The sequence below is a fragment of the Marmota monax genome, unplaced genomic scaffold, assembly GCF_021218885.2.
Source record: "Marmota monax isolate L192 unplaced genomic scaffold, Marmota_monax_Labrador192_F-V1.1 WCK01_AAM20220418_F8-fsc00025, whole genome shotgun sequence".
Lineage (NCBI taxonomy): Eukaryota > Metazoa > Chordata > Mammalia > Rodentia > Sciuridae > Marmota > Marmota monax.
Genome location: NW_026691950.1, coordinates 12,741,234 through 12,762,002, shown reverse-complemented (window position 1 = coordinate 12,762,002; position 20,769 = coordinate 12,741,234). Strand labels below are relative to the sequence as shown.

General features: G+C 34.2%; 1 protein-coding gene across 14 annotated transcripts in view; it reads left to right on the top strand.

Moving 5' to 3' along the window:
• Clock (clock circadian regulator) overlaps positions 1–20,769 on the top strand; it is a 112,631-nt gene that overhangs the window by 17,438 nt on the left and 74,424 nt on the right. For 6 of the 14 annotated variants that reach the window (XM_046464002.2, XM_046464129.2, XM_058585832.1 and 3 more), the window contains exon 3: positions 1,296–1,589. The exons of the other annotated variants lie outside the window; for them this stretch is intronic. The gene's annotated coding sequence lies outside the window, so the exon portion shown is untranslated. The remainder of the gene's footprint in view (positions 1–1,295; positions 1,590–20,769) is intronic. 14 annotated transcript variants of the gene reach the window in all.

The following is a 20,769-nucleotide window of genomic DNA, read 5'->3' as shown; positions in this document are numbered from 1 at the left end:
CATTGTGAAAATTGTATAAACAAAACTGTAAAAGTTACTACTGTTCAGTTTAACAAAATATATGTACATAACTGATATGTAATATAAGAATTGCATTTATGAAAGTATTTTCTAGTACTATGCTTGTTGTTTCTATTTTGAGGAATGCCCTGTGTTTCAAATATCAATGTTCAAACATAGCTGTCCTATAAATAGTACACTGGGACAATGTATAGTAGTATGCCGCACTGCTGGCTGACAAACTTTAATGTGTTATTACTTTTTTTTTTTTAATTGACAAGTATGACCTATGTTTTCTTACTCTAAAGAATATATCAGAGCTGAGTATGGTGGTCCAAGACTATATTTCCAACTTTGAAGAATGAGGCAGAAGGATCTCAAGTTCAAGATCAGTCTGGGAACTTAGTGAGACCCTGCCTCAAAATAAAGGGGGTTGGGGATATACTTCAGTGATAATGAGCACCCCTGGGTTCAATCCCTAGTACCAAAAAGTGAAAGAAAGAAAGAGTATTTTATTTATTTATTTTATTTTTATTTTTTGAGGATTTGTTTTTTTTTTTTAATTTTTATTGTTGGTTGTTCAAAACATTACATAGTTCTTGATATATCATATTTCACACTTTGATTCAAGTGGGTTATGAACTCCCATTTTTACCCCGTATACAGATTGCAGAATCACATCAGTTACATGTCCATTGATTTACATATTGCTATACTAGTGTCTGTTGTATTCTGCTGCCTTTCCTATCCTCTACTATCCCCCCTCCCCTCCCCTCTTCTCTCTCTACCCCCTCTACTGTCATTCATTTCTCCCCCTTGTATTATTTTTCCCTTTCCCCTCACTTCCTCTTGTATGTACTTTTGTATAACCCTGAGGGTCTCCTTCCATTTCCATGCAATTTCCCTTCTCTCTCCCTTTCCCTCCCACCTCTCATCCCTGTTTAATGTTAATCTTCTTCTCATGCTCTTCCTCCCTACTCTGTTCTTAGTTACTCTCCTTATATCACAGAAGACATTTGGCATTTGTTTTTTAGGGATTGGCTAGCTTCACTTAGCATAATCTGCTCTAATGCCATCCATTTCCCTGCAAAGAGAAAGAGTATTTTAGAGAAAGCACTTATTTTTGACTGCTTATGGAAAATGAGGAATTCATTGGCACATTATAGCTTGATGGAGATTTTTGAAGAACTATTGATACCGGAAATGGTCAATGTCCACTATTCAGAAAGTAAGAATAAATTTGAAGTACATAGTATAGATGTTAAAAACATTTTTAGGAATTCTTATGTTTTCAGGTTATCATAAGCTACCCTCCATAAGAAGGTACTGGTCAAATGATGAAGATTTGGGTATATGCATCAAAAATGCAGTGTCAAGAAATCGTTTCCAGGAGCTGAAAAGTACCATACATTTTTGCAACAATAATGAATGGCAAGAGAATGTTGAAGATAAAGGTTTTAAAATTCATCTTCTAATAAATAAGATACAAAAGTCATGCATGAAATTTGGTATCTTTGAAGAATGTTTGACAGTGGATGAAATGGTTATCAGATATCATGGACCCAGTTTGCTGAAACAGTTTATAAGAGGTAAGCTCTTAGTAAGATGTGGTTTTAAATTCTGGGCACTATGTGAAGTATCAGGATATTACTTAACTTTGACTTATATTGTGGGAAAAGTGCTTGAGAAGAACCCATTGATAATTCTTTGCTTGGAAGTAAGGTAATTCTACATAGGCTCGAAGTAGTAGAGAATCCACAATCATACTCTGTTTTTTCCAACAATCTATTCTTTGGTTATGACTTGTTACACCTGTGAAATATTGGATTCTAGGCTACAGGCACCACTAAGGAAACAGACTAGACAATTACCTGCTGAAACCAACAACATTGATGAAAAAACAGGTCTGAGGTTCATATGGTTACAGATTTGACACAAATAATGAAATTCTTATTTTAAAATGGATAGATTTTAAAATGTGTCACTATTGGATTAAAAACAATATAGTGTGATCATTTGGCAAAGTTCAATTATAGAGAAATAGAGTAAAGTCAGTGTACCTTAACCAAAGGTAATGGTGGTGAAAATGAATACATTTGGTTTGTTTCTAATAGCCCCCTTTTATTAAAGCTAAAAACTGATTCACTTTATTCACTTGAATAATTAGTGTGTGTATCATAAGTGCATGGATTATTCAAACATTTGTGAACAAAGACAAGATCTCATGAGTTTGTTGTATTTCCGTAGAGTATGCCTAAAATGATGCAGTTAGTATACTTAAAATGATGCAGTCAGAAACCATCAGGAGGAAAAAAAATGTAATACTTCCAGACCTACTACTCCCACAGTGATATCAGATTTAACCTGAGCAGCCATGCTCCAGAATTGCAAGAACAATGATGATGACAGAACAAATTCTGTTATGTGAAACCACCAACATATTGTCAATAATGTAACCCTATGTTTGAAGTAATTTGCTCCTTTCCATCAAAATTAATTGTTGACCTGGTTTTTACATACTGCGTGAAGTGTGAAAGGATATTTATTTGCCCGATGTTATATTTATAGAATGGCTTCTAAATGTAGTAAAAGGTACTGTGTTGTTCCAGTGCTCTATTTATAGAACAATCTATTTTCATTTTTAAAAAAATTTATATGTGATGCTGAGAATCTAACCCAGTGCCTCACACATGCTAGATAAGCAAGTGCTCTACCACTGAGCCACAACCCCAGCCCTGTATTTTCATTTTTAATGATAATAAAGAATGTATAACTTCTAGATTATAACTTTTAATATATTTAATGCACCCGTGCAAGTTTCATTGAAATATTTACAGAACTGAAATCTTAGGACTTTAATAGGTTAATGATTATGGGGTAGTTCAAATGATATATTTTATATTGGCTAAACTGCAATAGTATGTGTTTATATGTATCAAGGCATTGGTCCATTTCATCTGACATGTTAATTTTGTGTATATAGTTGTTTATCGTTTTCCCTTTTTAGTCTTTATCTGTGGGGGTCTATATTGATAGTCCCTATTTAATTGCTCTTATTGATAGTATATTCTCCTTTTTTGTTTTTGACAGTCTTGTTAGAAATTTGTTAGTTTTATTGACCTCCACCAAAAAACAAGAACATTGATTTTTCTTTTGTTCATTTTTCTGTTACTTTTTGATTTCAAATTTCATTTTTTTTCTGTTCTTTATTATTATCTTTTTCTTGCTTTGGGTTTAGTTTACTATTTTTTAGTTTCTTTGTGTGAGAGCTTAGATTTTTTGATAATTTCTCTCTTATTTAGTGATATAAATTTCAATCAGTGTTGCTGTGTCCCACACATTTTGTTTTTTTATTTTCATTTTCCTTTGAGACTTCCTCTTTGACCTATGGATTATTTAGAAATGTGCTGTTAGAGTTTCTTATTATCTTTGTTAATGATCCTTACTGTAATTCCATTGTTTTGAATTATATTAGAGAACTCTTTATAATTTCAGTTCTTAAAAATTTTTTGAGGTTTGTCTTACAGTCCAGGATATGGTTTATGTTGGTATATGTTCTGTATGATATACTTGATTATATGACATAAGTTGAAAAGAAAGTATGTTCTCCTATTTTGTGGTTATTATAAGTGTTTTATAAGTGTTTAGATTTTTTTGTCTGGTAGAATTGTTAAATTCTTCTGTATGCTTGCTGATTTTATGTCTAGTTTTTCCCAGTCTTAGTATTTTCAGTGTAGCAGCTTTTTCTTTCTTCTCCTTTAACAAGTGTGTATATATATTTTTAATTCATGATCCATTCCCCTTCAGGTTATTTTCTTCTGTTGCATCAGATTTTGTTCCATGTGGTGGTTGGCTCTTCCTTCATTCAAAACACTTTTAGACAAAAGGGAATGGATTTTGTTCTTTTCCTCTCCACCCTCCCTTGTTTTGGGTTAGCTTCCACATACCAGAGAGAACATTTGGCCTTTGATTTTTTGGGGGATTGGCTTATTTCACTTAGCATGGTATTCTTCAGTTCCATCCATTTACTGGCAAATGCCTTTATTTCATTCTTCTTTGTGGCTGAGTCATCTTCATTGTATTTTAATGACTAAAACTGAAGGACAGCAAGAATGTGATATAGTTTCCTATTGGGATTATTGTCATTTACCATCATGCTAAGCTTAAAGCCTGCGTAGAGTCTATCATAGTGAATGAATGAAAGAGTAAGGAATTTCTCCAGTTTCATCTTTAGTAGAACTGAATGTTAATAGAAATAACTGGTTTCCAGTCAGGCATGTTAAGGCGTTTAGAAATTACTTCTTCATTATGACATGTAAAAAGCTGAACCAACTAAGAAATCAGCTAATCTTAGGACACTAAGAAAATTAAAGTCACATGACAAACTGCTGTTCCCAAAATTGGAAAGACAAAAAGAACAGGAAATCACAGCTTATCAAAACAGGAACTCTTGAACAAAACCTCTGTGAGAATCAGTGCTACACTGGGAAAACCTAGGCAGTTTTTGACTTTTGCTAAATGGTTTGTTATGGACAAGTCTGAGGGACAAAAACTTAGTGAGTTCATAGCTGCAGTGTGATCCTATTTTTCTGAATATTACCTCCAAACCTTGACCAGGTTGTCATGATAAATATTAGAGACAATCCCCTCATGGGTCTGGCATGGGGAGAGGAAAAGTAACATTTTGAAATATGCTAGCTAGATTAATGTGTTCTTAATCTGTCCTTGGGAGAAACTATTTAAGCAAACCTTAAACTGTATGTGTGTATTTAATTGTACTGAGGATTAAGCCCAGAGCCTTACGTGTCAGGTAAGCATGCTATACCACCGAGCTGCATCCTCTGCCCTTTTAAAAATTTTTATTTTGGAACCAGATCTTGTTAAATTGACTTTGATAAAAACTCCAGCAGGCCAGGCCTGGTGTCACACACCTGTGATTCCAGCTACCTGTGAGGCTAAAGTAGGATTGCGTGTTCATGTTCGAAGCGAGCCTGGGCAATTGAGCAAGCTTTAAGCAATTTAGTGAGGCTCTATCTCAAAATTAAAAGAGGGCTTGGGATATGGCTCAATGGTTAAGCACACCTGGGTTCAACCTGTAGCTCCAAAAAAAAAAAAAGGAAAATTCTGAGAAGACAAAGAGGGCAGAAACACCTTACCTAAGAATTACATTTAACATTTTCTCAGATAACATTCAGACAAAAAAAAACAATTGAAATATTTCAAGTGTTGAGAGAAAAATTCTACTAACCCCGTAACTTTGTACCTTGCAAAATTATTCCTTAAATATGAAGGAAAAATAAAGATTTTCTTGATTGAATAGAGGTTGAATGAATTTGTTGATAGTAGGTCAACATTGTAAGAAATGTTAAAGGAAGTTTTTCTTTTTCTTTTTTGTTACTGGTGGCTGGAGTACTGTGGTTCGAACCACTGGTGTGTACCACTGAGCTACATTCCCATCCCTTTTTATTTTTTATTTTCAGACAGAGTCTTGCTAAGTTGTCTAGATTGGCCTTGAACTTGTGATCCTCCTGCCTCAGCCACCCAGGTAGCTGGGATTATTGTCATGTACCACCATGCTAAGCTTAAAATGTTCTTTAGAAAGAATGAAAATTGTATAGGTCAGAAACGAGGATCTATAGGACTGTCAGAGAAGGAATAGGTGAAGGGAAAATAGAAACATTTTATTCTTAATTTATGTAGCAGAAAGGTTTGTTTAGTATTACCCACAAGGTATTTGATTGTGTTTATGTACATATAATATACATGTGCTTATACATAAGTGAAATGAATAATGGGAATGATACAAGGAATAGGAGAGAAGAATTAGAATTACTTGCACTTTGTAAGGTATTTGCTCTAACCACAAGATTGTATAATGTTATTTGGAAGTGGACTTGGAGTAGTTGTAAATGTATGTTAAAAACTCTCAAGACAACCACTGAAAGAGTAAAAATTATTTTAAAAGGATAATTGTTATGCTAAGAAAGGAAAGTGGAATATGAAATGTTCAATTGAAGCCACATATGCAGAAAAAGAGTTGAAAGAAAAAAAATAGGAACAAGAACAGGGGAAACAAAAAACAGTCACAAATATACTGGGTATTAATTAAACTATATCAGTGGTCACTTTAAATGTCAGTGACCTAAATATACCAATTAAAAGAGTATCAGGGGCTGGGGATGTGGCTCAAGCCGTAGCGCGCTCACCTGGCATGCGTGCGGCCCGGGTTCGATCCTCAGCACCACATACAAACAAAGATGTTGTGTCCACCGAAAACTAAAAAATAAATATTAAAAAATTCTCTCTCTCTCTAAAAAAAAATAAATAAAAAAAATAAAAATAAAAGAGTATCAGAATGGAACAGATGGCAAGATTCAATTCTGTATTATCTAAAGGAACCCACTTTAAATATGAAGACAGATTAAAAGTAAGTGGATGGAGAAATATCAAAAGAAAGTGTGACTGGATATATTAATTTCAGACAAAAGTGATTATCTGAGCAAGAAAAGTTATCAGGAATAAAGTGGGTCATTGCGTTATGATAAAGGGGTCACTTTTTCAAGAAGGCATAACAGTCCTAAATGTATATATTTGGCTAACAATGAAACATTGACAAAAATGTTCCATTATAAGGCAAAAACTGACAGTACTGTGCTAGAAGTAAAGGAGAAATAGATTAGTTCACTAATTAGAGTGAAGACTTTAGTATCCCTCTATCAGAAGTGGACAGATTTGGAGACAGAAAATCAGTAAGGGCATAGTTTGGTTTAACAACACACTATCAATCTCAACTGGATGTAATTGACATTTATAGACTACTTCATTCAGTGATAGCAGAATACATTCTCTTTTCAAGCTTATGCAAAATATTCTCTAAGTTAATCTATATTTCTGGGCCATAAAACACTGTTAATGAATTTAAAAAATATAGAAATTTAACACTGTATTCTCACATCACGATGGAATTAAACTAGAAATCAGTTACAGAAAGATAGTTGAAAAATTCAAAGTATTTGAAAATTAAATAGCATGCCTCTAAACATCTGAGTCAAAGAGGAACTATGAAGACAAATTTTAAGATCTTTGAACTACATGAAAATGAAGATAATTAAAATATGTGGGATACTGCAAAAGCTATGGATAGAAGTTTTTATATTAGAAAATAATAAAGATCTAAAAATCTAAGTTTCTAACTTAGGAGACTAGAAAAAGAAGAGCAAATTGAATTCAGGCAGAAGCAGCCTGGGGATATAGCTCAGTTGGTAGAGTGCTTGCTTAGCATATACAAGACCCTGTGTTCAATCCCTATCACAACCACAAAAAAAAAAAAAAAAAGTAAAATTTAGAGCAGAAACCAGGACATCAACAGATAAAACCAACAAAACCAAAATCTGGTTCTTTTGAAATATCAGTAAAGTTTAGAGGCCTCTAGCTAGGCTAAGAGAAAAAGACAGAAATTAATAATAGACCTGAAAGAAGGGACATCACTATAGGTCTTAAAGACATTAAAAGGATAGTAAAGGACTATAATAGTAAACTATGTCCATAAATTTGATAACCTAGATGAAATGAACCAATTCCTTGAAGGACTTAATCTGAATCAGCCTCTATTTAAAGAAATTGAATCAACTAATAAAATAGAAAGTTTTAGGCTCAGATGGATCCCCATGAATTTTACCAAACATTTGAGGGAGAAATCATATCATTTCCTGCAGTCTCTTTTCTTACAAGATAGAAGCAGAGGGAGTACTTTCTAAATCTTGGTGAGAAGCATTACTCTAAATGTAAAATACAGACACTTAAAAATCCTAGAAGAACATTGAATTTGGCAAATGATTTTTTAGTTCACAACACCAAAGATGTTGTAGGTGAAAAACCTTACTGACCAACATCTCTCATGAACATAAGTGAGAAATTCTTAATAAGATAACAGTGAATCAAATTCAGTAGTGTATAAAAATAATGATATGCTAAAATAAAATAGGATTTATCCCAGGCATGCATGCCTGACCCAGCATACAAAAATTGCTGTAATCTATCATATCAACAGGCTAAAGAGGAAAAATTATATATGGTCATGTCAGTAGGTGCAGAAAAAATATTTGACAGATTCCAACACAAATTCATGATAAAAACCTTAGTAAACTAGGAATAGAAGGGAACTTCTTTAAATTTAAATATAGAACATGTAGGGGTTGGGGAGATAACTCAGTGGCAGAGTACTTGCCTAGTATGCTCAGGGCTCTGGGTTTGATATTTGGTATGAGTTCTTGCGCATGGCGGGGGTCAGGGTGGGGGGGGATAAGAAGGAAAAAAAGACATCTACAAAAAACCTTATCTCTACAAAGGACAAAAGTTTTCTAAAATCAGATTGTGTTGATGGTTGCACAAGTTTGTAAATATACTGAAAAACACTATAGGTTTTAAATGTGTGAGTTATACAGTATATGAACTGTATCTTAGAATTGTGGGGATCAGGGTGTGGAAGAAACCTAGTAACTAGGTTAGCTGTCGGTGTTGGAATGCGTATGGAAGATTCAATGTAAGTATTGCTTGAATGTGGGGAAAAAATTCAACTGTACAGCTAACATTATACTTGTGAGAATCTGGAGGTGAATATCCCAGTAAGATCAGGAGCAAGTTAATGATGTCCCCTTTTACCATTCCTTTTCAACATCACACTGGAAGTCCTAACTAATGCAGTGACACAGGAAAATGAAATAAAAGAACTTACTTTCTTTACAGAAGACATAATTATCTATGTAGAAAATTCAGTGGACAAAAAAATCACTCTTGGAACCAATAAGCAATTATAATAAAATAGCAGCATATTCAAAATTAATATATAAGAGCAAATGTTCTTATATATAAGCAATAGACAAGGGGATTTGAAAGTTAAAAAAAATGCCCATTTCCATTAACATTCTCAAATATGCATACATAGGTATAAATTGATAAAATTATGTACAAGATTTTTATAAAAATGTCAACTGATGAAAAATTAAAGAAAATCTAAATAGATATTTCATGTTCATAGATAAGAAGACTATGTTTTTAAAATATTATTTTCTCCTGACTTTATTTACATATTCAATGCAATTTCAATCAAAATCCCACTGATTTATTTTGTACATATTAACAGACTGATTTTGAAGTTTATATGGAGAGGCAAAGGGCCCAGAATTGCCAACTCATAACTGAAGGAAATGAACAAAGATGTTTTATACAATGAGGTTTTATACTGCCTGACTTCAAGGCTTACTATAAAACCATAGTAAAAAAGATTATGGCATTGGTAAAAAATTAAAATAAACAGATCAGTAGAATAGAGTAGAGATCATAGAAGCAGTCCTACATAAATGTAGCTAACTGATGTTTGACAAAGGAGCAAAGGCATTATAATGGAGAAAAGACAGAAAAACTAGATATCCCTATGCCAAGGAAAGAAAAAAAACCTCATTATATAAATCATAAAAATATCATAAAAATCAATTCAAAATAGGGCGTGGTTGTAAATGTAAAATACAGACGCTTAAAAATCCTAGAAGAGAATGTGAAAGAAAATTTACATGACATTGAGCTTGGCAAATGATTTTTCAATTCACAATATCAAAGGCAAGCTTTGTGATAGAAAGACAAGAGAATTTTATTCAGTGCCAAATAGAAATGAGCTATCATATCATAAAAAGACATGCAGTAATCTTAAATATATTACTAAGTAAAAGAAGTCAATCTGAAAATGCTACATATTTTATGATTCCTGTATGACATTCTGGAAGAGGAAGAATTATGGGGACAGTAAAAAGACCATTGGTTCCAGAGGTGGAGAGAAAGAAACACAGAGATTTTTAGGACAATGAATTTAATCTGTGTTGTATAATGGTAAATGTCATTGTCAGTTTGTTCAAACCCATAATATGTACAACATCAAGAGTGAACCCTAATATAAACTGGATTTGGGGTGATGAAGATGTGTCGATGTAGGTCATCAGTTATAACAAATGTACCACTCTGGTGGTGGTGTACTGTTTATAGGAAAGGCAATGCATGTGTGGTGGCTGGGGCATATGGTAAATCTCTACTTTGCACTCAGTTTTGCTATGAACCTACAATAACTCCTTTAAGTTAGAAAATGTTAAAAAAACACAAATAATTGTTGTAAATAATTGATACTTAAAATGGTACTTTACTAATATAAGGGTAATTAAAATACATTTAGTACTAATGGCAGAGGTGTTATTTCTGATAATTTTAACATTAATTGTTAATAAAAGAAAATTAATAGCCACAATTAGACTGTCATTAAAATCATACTGGGTAAATAGGACAATAAAAGCACATATCGGGATGCTATGAAGATTGAATTAATATATGTAAAACCCTTAAAACAGGGCTTTATACATAGTGAAGTACTTGGTAATTATTAATTAGTAACTGAGAATGTTGCATGATGAGTTCCTGATGGTTGGTTGATTCTTTTCTCCATCTGTAGGAAGTTGACTCTTGGCCCACTGAAGTGTTGGGCCTGTGCAAGAGCCTTCTGAAATTCCTCTCCAGGGGCCTCTCAGCTTCCTTCCCAGAGCATCAGAATGGCTAGTATATTGTCCTCAAGTAGTGAGGATTTGAAATGAACTTTTAGTCTTTTGTGATTTATGGAAAATTGCTTTGCCCTTTACTTTCTTTTCTTCCCCTCTCATTCCTTTTTTCCTCTAAGCAGCAATACTGGATTTATTTTTTTATTATTATTATTATTGCCAGGGATTAAACTCTAGGGTGCTTAAACACTGAGCCACATCCTTTTTTTTTTTTAATCTATTTTTTTTTTTTTTTTTTTAAATCTGAGATAGGCTCTTACTAAGTTGGGAGGGCCTCACTAAGTTGCTGAGGCTGGATTTGAACTTGTGATCCTCCTGCCTCAGCCTCCTGAGCTGCTGGGATTACAGGTGTGTGTCATAACATGAGAATGTTGCATGATGAGTTGGACTTAATACAAATGTCATATTCTCTCCTATGTCTGTCCCTTTGAACATGCTGTTCCCTATGGACAAAATATTTTTTTCTACCACCCCTGTTCTTTTTTTGAGTAGATCATACTAATGCTAGCATTAAATGCCCTTCCTTTAGGAGATCATTCCTAACCATTTCCTAGAAGATTGGTTTGTATCTTTGTTATGGTTTCCCTTTACATTATTGTGGTCCATCAAGCTTTCCTTCCCATTTCCAGTTGCTCTAGAGACTGATTTCCCCTAGTGATCTTATGTGTTCATTGCTGCATCCCTAATTCTTGGTATGCAGCAGGTTCCCCATAAATGTTTTTTACATGGATGAAAAAAAAATATTGGAGAAAATTTAACATAGAAGTTGGTTAGCATGATTTCAGCAACTGCCCTTGTTTATAAAGTTGTTATTTTTTCTGTAAAACTCTAAAACTCAGAAGCCGATTTTTGTCATAATATAAGTTAGTTTTGGAAAATTCTGCAGTTCTTCTAGATCAATCTTTAGAACTTGGTGAGTTTCACTAGATACCTTCATTCTTCATTTTGAGCTTAGAGGTATGCCATCATTTTTCCCCCCTTCTCTTCTTAATCATGGTAGAGTGATTTGCAGTATCCTGGTGATCATACAAGCCAAGGAATTATAAAAATATTTTGGGCATAATCAGCTATTTACTTTGGTAACTTTTATTTATCTTTAGACTTTCAATTCTTTTTTTTTTTTAAAGAGAGAGCGAGAGAGATAGAGATAGAGAGAATTTTTTTAATATTTATTTTTTAATTCTCGGTAGACACAACGTCTTTGTATGTGGTGCTGAGGATCGAACCCGGGCCGCACGCATGCCAGGCGAGCGCGCTACCGCTTGAGCTACATCCCCAGCCCGAGAATTTCAATTCTTTTTAAAAAATATTTTTTATAGTAGATGGACACAATACTTTTATTTTTTAATTTTTATGTGGTGCTGAAGTTCAAACCCAGTGCCCCACACATGCTAGGCAAGCAAGCATTCTACCAAGTGAGCTACAGCTGCAGCCCTAGAATTTCAATTCTTATGAGGAATGAAAAGGTATTCATTGGCAAAATAATTAAGATCCAGATGGAAAGTACCTTCATTTTAGTAATTTCTGAAATTTCTTAGTTATTGCTCAAAAATTAAAATCAGCTTTTCTTCTGAGATTAAAAGATGACTTGCAAATGACTGAAAAGCTAAATAAGAATTATTTACTTAGAAATTAAGTATCAGGCAACTGAGGTAAAGAAGGGCCAGTTACCTGCTATAGCTCCAAGTTTATAAATGAGTCTCCATCAGGGATCCATACACTGTCAAATACAACCTGCTACTTATTTTTGAATGATGCATGAGTTAAGAGTAATGTTTTCATTTTTAAATGGGTGAAAAAAATCTCAAAGAATACTAATTTGTGTTACATGAAAGTCAGGTGAGATTGTGATTTTAGTATTTGTGAACAAAGTTTTGTTATAATATAGGCACTCTTGTTTTCTATATATTGTGTAATATTGGCTACTTCCAGTGATCTTTATTGAAGACTAGCCTTTTCCTAGTGAAATGAAATAGCATGTTTGTTATAATTCAGGTGGCTTTTTATTCATGAATTTATTTTTGGACTTCTGTTCTACTGGTCTCTTTGTCTGCTTTTGTAACAGTGCCATGCTCTTTTTATTATTGTAATTTTCAATACATCTCAGTATCTGGTAGTTTAAATGATCTAGGTTTGTTCTTCAAAATCGTCTTAGTTCGGTGGCTGGGGTGTGGCTCAGCGGTAAAGTGCGTGCCTCCCACATGTGAGGAAAGTAAATAAATAAATTTTAAAAAATACTGTGTCGGGCTGGGGTGGTGGCTCAGAGGTAGATCACTTGCCTGCCATGCGTGAGGTCCTGGGTTCAATCCTCAGCACCACATTAAAATAAAGATATTGTGTCCACATATAACTAAAAATAAATAAATAAATATTTTAAAAAATACTGTGTCCATGTACAACTAAAAAATATTTTTTTAAAAAATTGTCTTAGTTCTACTAGGACCTTGAATTTCAATGAAAAATTTGCACTCAGCCCCAGTATCTCTCCACCTGTTACCCTTCCCCTGCAGCCCCCTGGCTCAAAAACAAAAAGACAAACAACCCAATAGCTTGCTAGAATTTTGACTAGCTTAGTATAGAATCTGTGGATCAATTTGGATATATTGAACATTTTTCAGTATTGAAATTTCCAATACACTAGCCAGAGTGTATACTGCCATATATTTAGGACTTTCAATAATTTTTCTCAGAATGCTTTTATTGTTTATGTATAGATGTCTTAAACATCTTTTGTTAACTTTTTAAGGTCTGATAATGATACTATGGTTATGTTTTAAAAAATATTTGTAATTTATAAATACGCACTAGACCATTTACAGATAAAATGATATGGTTTTTCTTGATTTGCTTCTGATAATCCAAAGGAGTGGCAAGAAAGGGGAAGGGACAGAATAGAGGAAACAAGGTTAGCCGTGAGTTTATAACTGTTGAAACTGAGTGTTGGATATATGGGATTAATCATATTATTCTTTTTACTCTGTGTATTTTGTGATTCCCCATAATAGTTTTTAAAAAGTGTAATGGGCTGGACATGAGGATACATACCTGTAGTCCCAGGTACTTGGGAGTCTGAGGTGGAAGGATTGCTTGAGTCCATAGCTTCAAGACTAGCAAGAATGATATAGCAAAATAATAATAATAACAACAACAACTGTAGTTGATTGAAATACACAAATATTTAAGAACCCAAGATTTCACAATAAATATTTAAAAAATACCTCATAGGCACCAAATAATTATTTTGAAAACAATTGGTAAATTAAAGCAAAAAACCCTTTGACCATTTGTTCTTTTTCTGTGCAGATTATATCCCAGGATTACCAAATAGGAGAGAAAGTTGTATTTGTAGAAGAATTACAGCTTAATTTCTTAATAGCTGGAGTTTCAGGGCATAGTAGTACATGTCTGTAATCTCAGCAACTTGAGAGGAGGCAGGAGGATTGCAAATTCAAGGCCAGCTCAGACAACTTAGCAAGACCCTGCCCCAAAATAAAAAATAAAAAGGACTGAGATAATTCACAATAGCCAAGTTATGAAACCAGCCCAGGTGCCTCTCAGTAGATGAATGGATTAAGAAAATGTGGTATGTGTACGCAGTTGAGTTTTACTTAGACATAAAGAAGAATGAAGTTATGGCATTTGCTGGTAAATGAATGGAACTGGAGAACATCATGCCAAGTGAAATAAGCTAGACTCAGAAAATCAAGGGTCAAGTGTTTTCTTTCTCTCATGTGAAAGCTACAATGAAGTAAAGGAAAAAGGGTAGTGATCCGATTTTTTAAGGATAGAGGGAAGATCAGTGGAATAAAAAAAAGATTGAGGGGGAGGATGAAGGGAAGGGAAAGAGGAGGAAATGTAGAATGAATTTGACAAAATTACACTATGTAAATATACAGTAGTGAATTCTTTTGTATATGCATGAAACACCAGTTAAATGAATGAATGAATGTAACATGTCAAAACTGATCAAATTACATACTTCAAGTATGTGCATTTTATTTTATGTCAGTTTTACCTCAGTAAAGCTATGAATAAGTGAATAAATGAATGAATGAATGAATGAATTAATTAATGTAAGGCCAGTAGAGTAGAGGAAGGGGAATAGGGGAAGGGAAAGAGGAGATACTGGGGACTGAAATGGACAAATTAAATTCCATGTATGCATGGTTATGTCAAAATGAACCCAAGTGTTATGTATGACTATAATGCACTATAAAACATTATTATTATTTTTTTAAAAGGCTGGGGATGTAGCTCAGTGGTAAATCATTCCTGCATTCAATCCCCAATCCCTAATACTACCCTCCCCTTCCCACAAAAAAATCTGGCGAATAAAAGAAACTCACCATAGTGCAACTCTTGATATAGTAATGAATCTAGATGATAAGCAGTCAGACTCATAAAGCTGTTAGATGAAAATTTGTTGAGAAATGGGTAAAATCTAATGGATAGACTCAATATATTAAGAATCTCTTTGATTAAAACTAAAAGCTCTGAATAGAATACAAAAATCAAGTATCTAAAGACTCTGAAAAGTAAACGATAGCAGTTTCGGAAGGGAAGAGAAAATTAGAAGATTAGCTTGTGTGGTAGTGAGCTTATAATTTTTTTTCTTTATATGACCTAGCTTTAACAGAACAGTTTGTTGGATTGTAGCACTACACATGGGATGGAGCTATTAACAAGAACTCCAAGAGAAATCCCTTATTTCTAGCCAGAGGACAAGGAAAAGTAGCCTTCTTCTTTTCTCTCCCCACTTGCCCTCAGACCATCTCCACTTGTCAAGTTTCATTGCCATGGTGACACCAGCTCTTAAAACTCTCAAGAGAAAACCATCTCTGGCCAAAGGAATCAAGAAGATGCCCCTGAAAGCCAGGGCATGATTTGGAAATTTCAAGAAGTGAGCCCTAAATTGTGTGTCTGAGCCCACAGAGCTGTACATCCAAGCTGTACATGCACAGAACAGAACCAGAGAAACATAACCAAGACTTAGAGTACGAACTATGATATAAGCCCCTGCTCATACTGCAGACTTGTCCTTGAGTGATGCAGGCAGAGGATGAATCCAAATAGTAAGGTACAGGCTTTGAAAACTTAGTTGACTTTGGTTCCACCACCTACAGAAGGCAAGACAGAACTTGCGGTCTAAACTTAAAAATTCTCCAGAGGATGTTATTAGAACCTAGAATCTTGTAGCCTAATATTCAGAATGTCTAGAATATAATCCAAAATTGCTTGACATACAAGCAGGAAAATCTGACCATTTCTTACTGGGGGAAAAAAAAGACAATAATCAGAGTCACCTTTGACGTGATACAAAAGATGAATTATCAGAAAAAGATAATTCTGCAGTAGCTCCTGCTCATGAGGTAAGAGTAAGTACTTAAAATGAATAGAAAGACAGACCATAAATTTGTAGGATTTGCTTCTAAGACTCCAGATTTTCCCTATGAAAAATAGAAATGAAGCTGGGTGTTGTGGTACATGCCTATAATCTCAGCTACCCAGGAAGCTGAAGTAGAAGTATTGCAAATTTAAGGCCATACTGGGTAACTCAGCGAGACACTGTCTCAAAATAGAAAGGGCTGGGGTTGTAACCTAATGCTAGAGCACCCCTGAGTAAAATCCTCAGTTCAGAAAAAGAAAATATTATATGAAGGAATTAAATAGAAATTTCAGAATGAAAAAATATAGTATTTGAAATATAATTTACTGCATCAGCTTATCACAGAATGGAGATGACAGAGGAAGAAAGTGAACTTGAAGATAAATCAGAAGAAATATCATCAAGTCTTACATCTTCTGTATAAAGAAAGAGTATGTTTCTTCTGTAGTACTTATTAAGTCCGTACTGCACTCTGTGAAACCGGGTCCCAAGCCTCTGGCTGGTGAATTAGCATCCTCCATCTACACAGCCTCATAGCCTCATATTCCTTATGTGCTGCAGAGATCTGTCTGTGTAATTGGAGCCCATCTACCTTGCCACTCCACAGATTCAGAAAGCGTCTTGGCCTAACCCTATCTCAGACCTCATCATTTCATGGGTAGGGACCAGATGATCAACTAGTGGATTAAAATAATAATCATCTGTGGGATTAAATATACCCATGTGTGGTTTTCTTTGAAAGCCTTGAAAGTATATAGGGACAGAGATAAGTAGAAATGGATAACGTGTAAATCAGATTGTAACATCTTATAGTTTAAAGAGAACAAATTTATCTTTAACACAGGCTTAGAAATAATGATTATTTTAGTGAAGAATAAATTATTTATGGTTGTTATTTTCTGAATGTGTGGTTCAGGATGCGTATTTTAACTCATTTTCAGATGGTTGTAAACTTGCGTGGCTCATTTGGCTGCACACAAATGCCTTGGCAGTTTATGTATATTTTAATGGGTCAAAACAACTGACTTTTTTATGAGGTGATTACACTACAAAAAGTTTGTATCATGATAACAGATATATTTTTAGTAGCATTTTAAGTGGCTCTAGTGATCTCATGATAGAGTATATATGTCAACATGTTGATATTAAGTTGTACATATTAGTTACATGTTATTAATTATCTGATGAGAAAGCTCTAAGCCCAGTAGTTGTATAATAATACTTGCTCAAATTTCCTAACAAGTTCCTCGAAGATTTATGACACTAATAAAATTCTGTGCTGCTTTCAGGTTGATACAGTTTACTTTTTTCTTTTTCTGGAGACCTATTTTGGAAATTTGTACACATTGGCTTTTTAAAACAATAAACTGTTTCACAAATTCTGGGATTTATTTCATCTTGTTTGGAAGTCTATTTGAGGTTTATAAATCATGTCAATTTAAAAATATCATATAGCAGTTAAATGGTTTTCCAAAAGGAAAAATATGTTCTTATTTTCATTTAGATATTAACAAATTTTCCCATTTGGCAAAACATTCATAGTCTCTTGCTACCATATAATAATAATAAAGTTAGATTTTTAGTTGCAGTTGAATTCAGCAGCCCAAATCATCATCTACTTTTTTTTTTTTTTAAATAATTTCCTTGAAGAAACATGAAAGGAATAGTTCAGAAGTTAAGGAATATTTTAACTATTAATAGATCAAATTATTCTTTAATGTTTCTTTGCTTCAAAGTATTTGATTTTGCTTTTCTTATTTTTTTTAATTTGTTGTTTTTGGATATACATGACAGTGGGGTGTATTTTGACATTTTATACATACATGGAGTGCAACCCACTACAATTTTGATCCCATTCTTATGGTTGTACATGATGTGGAGTTTAACTGGTTGTGTATTCATATATGAGCATAGGAAAGTTATGTCTGATTAATTCTACTCTCTTCCAAAGAAAGACTTCTTGATTCATGGTACATAGTAGACATAATAAGACCCTTCAAAGATGTCTCTATTCTGATTCCCAGAATCTGTGACGTGATAGGTTACATGGCAAGGAACAATTAAAGATTGCTAATCAACTAACCTTGAACTGAGATTGTCCTGAATTATGTGTGTTGGCTCAGTGTAGTCACAAGGGTCTTTTAAGTCATAAGGCAAGAGTGAGGCAGAAGAGATATGTGGGCAGTCTCTTGAAGCTTAAAAAGGCAAGTAAACTATTTCTCTGTTAGAGCTTCCAGAAAAGAATGCAGTCCTGCTCATACCCTAATTTTAGCCAAGTGACTCCAATTCATTGAACTGTGAGATAATGGACTAAAACAAAACAATTTTTTGTGGTCATCTGTCACAGCAGGCATAGGAGATCAATAGATGGTAGCTCTGTTTAGGTTTTTACAAATAGCATATACCATAAAGTTTTTATAGCAATTAATTGAATCCTGGTTTACATGACAGTGTTATTTTCTGTGAAGATAATTCTAGTTTATTATATGAAAGAGACATTTGTGCTGATAGTATCTTGGGCATTGATGGGCAGATCTTTAGTTATCCAAGGATCTTTGTTTTCTATTTCACGGGAATGGTAAGAAGTCTAGTGTAGCTGGAGAATAGGAAGTGTGGGTGTACCGTGAGGATAGAATGGGGGATGAAACTGAAGATATAGATTAAAGCTAGAAAGGAATTTTGGTATTCTGTGATGTGGCAAAACAATCTTCAGAAACCTTGGTTTCAGTTCAACAAGTTCCTCATTTTGTGTTGTGTGCACATGTTGTAAATACTGTAAATTGGGATCCCTAAGTTTTTATTGTTAGCACTACTTGAGCTATATTTGAGTCGTAGTCATAAATAGCTCCTAAAATGTCTTGTCTACATGAAAAATGTGGAAAGAACTCTAGCAAAAAGGAAGAACAGAGCTTAGACAAATTTGAACAAGAATGAAGCATTTCTGATAGAGGTTGTTGAACAACTTGACCAATCATAGACTGCCACTGTGTTTGATTTTCCTGACAATCTCCAGTAACTTACCTTGCTCCTTTGGGTCTTTACCAGGATGTGAAACTGAAGGACTGGCAAAAATTTGTGAGCTGGGACAATTTTCTTCTTTCTTCTTTCTCTTTCTTCTCCTTCCTTTTCCTCCTCCTTCTCTTTCTCCTCCTCTCCCTCTTTCTCTTTCTCCTGCTCTCCTCTGCTGCCTCCACCTTAACATAAACAAATTAGAGCTATGTTGCCAGTTTTTTAAAAAAGGTATGTTTTTGTCTGCTTGCATCAGGGATCACATGTTATCCTAGCTTATAAGAGAAAGGGATAAGGTACTTGACATAGAGAATATAGGTGGGCAGGGTGGATCATTATTGGTAATGATGACTTCCAGAATAATAGTGGAGTGAGTGGGAGATAGGAGGAGCACAAAATTGTTGCACAAGAGTTCAGGGAACTGAATTATTTTATATTCGATGAAAATTGAGAAGGGTAATACTCTTTAGGGAATGAGAGGACTTGTCCTGGGAATTTGTGAATAGCTACAAGAAGAAGGGGATAGTAGATTCAAAGCTGGGATTTTAGAGAGGAGAAAGGAAAATAATTCATACATGACAATGGGAATAAGGAAGCTTCCCTATTCCATGGCATGTTGAATCTGAGTTGTGGAAAAGCAAACAGTCATTATTTCAAAGCTTGGTAGATAGAGCAGAATCCTTAGAGGAGACTGAGGTTTCATTTGGTGTTATAAAAATGAGGAACATTATTGAGGAAACAGGACATTTTGATGATGAAATACTGTAAGTTTCAGAGGACATAGAGAAATGATTTTGGAAATGGGGAAGGAAGGGAGCAGGCATCAGTGGAGTGGGGGATATACAGAGTGTATGGAGGAATGACCTGGAAGTCTTAGACTTCTGGTAATTGATATAAAAAGAATATAGAGCACAAACAGGATTTGTTTTAGGCAAATTATTGCAAATGTCTAAGGGGGAGAGGTCTATGAAAGGCAGATTTATTAAGAGCAGACACAGATTTTAGGCCTTAATTTTCTCTTTCTGCCATACAAATTACCACACACTTAATGGCCTACAATAATTCATATTTACAGTTCTACAGCTCAGAATTCCAACAGGCTTTTGCTGGGCAACAACTCAGCCTGCATTCCTCTTTCTTATTTGTAAGCTGCTCAGTTTCCTAAGCTTTGTGGCTACCTTCCTCCATCTTTAAAGCCAGCATTTACATCTTTTGACCCTTCCTCTATCTGGTATCTCTGACTACAGCCAGGAAAGTTTTTTAACTTTTAACTCTCATGTGATACATAATTCAGGATAATCTCCACATCTCACGATCTTTAACCTTTTTAAAAATTATTCTGATTTCGTTTTATTATTTTTCTTTTATATTGGTGCATTGTGATTATATATAATAGTGGAATTCATTGCTATAGATGTGTAAGTGCACACATTATAACAGTATAATTTGGTCCATTTCATCATTTCATTCTTAAGCACTTCCCGTTTCACTCCTACCCTCCCTTACCCTTGTCAACTTCCTCTGTTCCATCTCCCTTCTATTTTCATGAGAGTTCCCCTAGTTTTTTTTTTTTCTTCCTTTTATTCTCCCTAGCTTCCACATATGAGAGGAGATATACAACCCTTGGTTTTCTGAGTCTGGCTTAATTTCACTTAACATGATGATCTCCAGTTCCATCTATTTTCCTGTAGATGACCTAATTGCATTCTTCTTTATGCTGAAAAAAACTCCACAGTCTGTATATATGCCACATTGTCTTTATCCATTCATCTGTTGACA